General features: G+C 43.4%; 1 protein-coding gene across 6 annotated transcripts in view; it reads left to right on the top strand.

Moving 5' to 3' along the window:
* Positions 1 to 2500, top strand: part of LOC138045710 (protein pelota homolog) — a 281230-nt gene that overhangs the window by 71238 nt on the left and 207492 nt on the right. The gene's annotated exons all lie outside the window — the stretch shown is intronic.

Genomic DNA, 2500 nt, shown 5'->3' with positions numbered 1-2500 from the left:
AGGGCCAACGACAGTTTTTCATGACCGTTAAACTGTGCAAAGTCTTTCAGCTGTTCAGCCACTTCCTCTGCCTTTTGTACCATCTTTATGACTCTTCTTCTTCTTCTTCATTTGTTCTGTCCTGTTTTTTGGCTTGTGCATCCTCGTCATGAATTATTTGCTCCGGCCCGTAGGTCATTCTTCCAGTTGGGATTGGTTTTGTCGATGTTTCCTAAGCATACATCTATGCCGTCTTCTGTGGAGATGAACACTTCAGCATCACAGGAAGAGCCAACCTTGTCCATTAGCTCTTGCAAGGCAGGTAACTCATCCTCACCTTCGAAAGGATTGTCATCCTCTTCTTCCTCCTGTGGGTACAACCTTTTTTTCTTGAAACAATTGACAATTGTATCCTGTGACACCTCACTCCAGGCCTGCTTTTCCCATTCGATTGCCATAGACACGTTAATGGACTTGACAATGTCGCTGGCATTCTTCACGCCATCAACCTTAGAGCAAACATATCGTAGAAGCTTCCTCTTGTACTTGACCTTTCAGTTTGCAATGATGCCAGCATCAAGGGGCTGCATCTTGGACGTTGTATTTTTGGGAAGAAACTTATTGCTGATGTTTGAAAAGCTATCGGCAATCCTAGGAGGGTGACAAGGAGCATTATCCATCAGCAGCAGAATGTTGCACTTTTTCCTCTTTAACTTTTCATTCAATCTCGCCAGCACATCTTTCATGATCTCCGTATTCATCCAAGCCTTCGGGTTGGCATAATACCTGCACCCATATGGGTGTTTAATATCCTTCAGATTATTGAAACAACGTGGTTTTGCATATCTTCCGATGACAGTAGGATCCTCCTTTTCACCCGCAGCATTAACAAAAAATGCCCATGTATGCCTCTGTTTGGCCTGTTTTTCTCCCCTACATCACCGTCCCTTTTTGTTCAGGCTTGTATCGGGTAGACCTCTCCAAAAGCTGCCAGTTTCATCCATGTTCCACACATTCTCTGGACTCCATCCTTTTGTGATCTCTCTTACACACTCGTTCCAACTTTCAAGCATTTCCTCGCTCACATCCCCATCCTCTCCCGCACTGGCCATTTTCTGAAGGTTGTAACGCTGCTGAAAACGTTGCAGCCATCCATTTGAGGCGGTTTAGCCACTTATTCCCAGCTTTTCTGCAACTAGCAGAGCTTCCTCCTGCAGCACTGTGCTGTCATCAGGGATGTTGGATTCTCTGCAGTGAGTGTACCACTCCCATAATGCTTCATTAACATCCGAATACTTAGCTGAGCGAACCCTTTCTTACATGATTGCATGTTGTTTTCGTACGCATTGAGAGTCACCTCTTTCTCTTTCAGGATTTTCTGCGCCTGCGTCCTACCGATGCCAAAGTTTTTGGCGACTTTGCAGTAGTCCTCTTTGGGGTGATTCTTAGCATAGTTGATCATTTCAACTCTCTGTTTAAAACTTAGACAGTTTCTCTTTGCTACTTCCTCGGCACCTGTGGTTTGCGAAGCTTTTTTTCGTGGTTTTGCTCGTGCACTCTGGTCATTGCTGGTTTGCAGAGCAATCATTGGTACATGTACATCTTGCTTTGTAGTATCATTTGCAGTCGGCTTCAGCAAACTGTCTGTGTTTGTTACATGATATGGCGGAACCAGATTTCCAGTGAGGGGTTTCCTCGGGAAGAAACACGGCACACTGATGGATGACAGATTAAACAAATGTACTTGGTTTCAGCTTTGCAGCTATGACAGAAACTCATAGAAGACATTTCCGCTGGGCTACTTACACAACTGTGATGACTCCATTCGATAACAGGAACAAAAAGAATCTGATAACCATTGTTCCTGTACCACGCCGCTTGATTCCCATTGGAGCGGTATTTCAAGATTTTGTATGACACTGTGATAAGTGTCACTAAGGTTCTTTGAGGCAGATCAAACCAAACGTGAGCTGAAATGGCTGAAATCTCTCTGGAAATTATAAAGGTGAATTCTTTTATTAGGGGATACCACGTGTACATGACTGAGTGGGAACCAACAATGGGAGATGTTTATAAACTCATGCATGAGCCAAGCAATATCAAGGATTCAAATGCAGTTGAGATTGTAAGGGAAAATCTGGCGAGAAGCAAACCTAGCAAGCTGATGATGTTCATCCAAATAATGTGACTGACAGATTGAAAGTTATTGGTCATGTCCCAGAATTAATGGCTACATGGTTAAGCAAGTTTCTAAAGAGGCCAACTAACTGCGCAAAAGTAATAGTCAAGGTGAAACGAGTAAACAGAGGAGGTGGCTATGGTCTCGCGGTTCCTTGCAAATATATCTTTGAAGGTGACAGCTTTTCTTGTGGTTGGCTGCAAGCAAAGTTAATAAAACAAGAATTTGATGTGCACTGTGGTGGTCCATTGAAGGCCTATTAGCCCAAACAAAACCACTCTTATTACTGTATTATGTATATCATGTTGTGTTTGGTGAGCTCTTGAAAGAAGCTGGACATTG

This window comes from Montipora capricornis, chromosome 4 (genome assembly GCF_036669925.1).
Source record: "Montipora capricornis isolate CH-2021 chromosome 4, ASM3666992v2, whole genome shotgun sequence".
Classification (NCBI taxonomy): Eukaryota; Metazoa; Cnidaria; class Anthozoa; order Scleractinia; family Acroporidae; genus Montipora; species Montipora capricornis.
The sequence above is the reverse complement of the archived record's forward strand: the minus strand, read 5'-3'. Positions and strand labels throughout refer to the sequence as shown.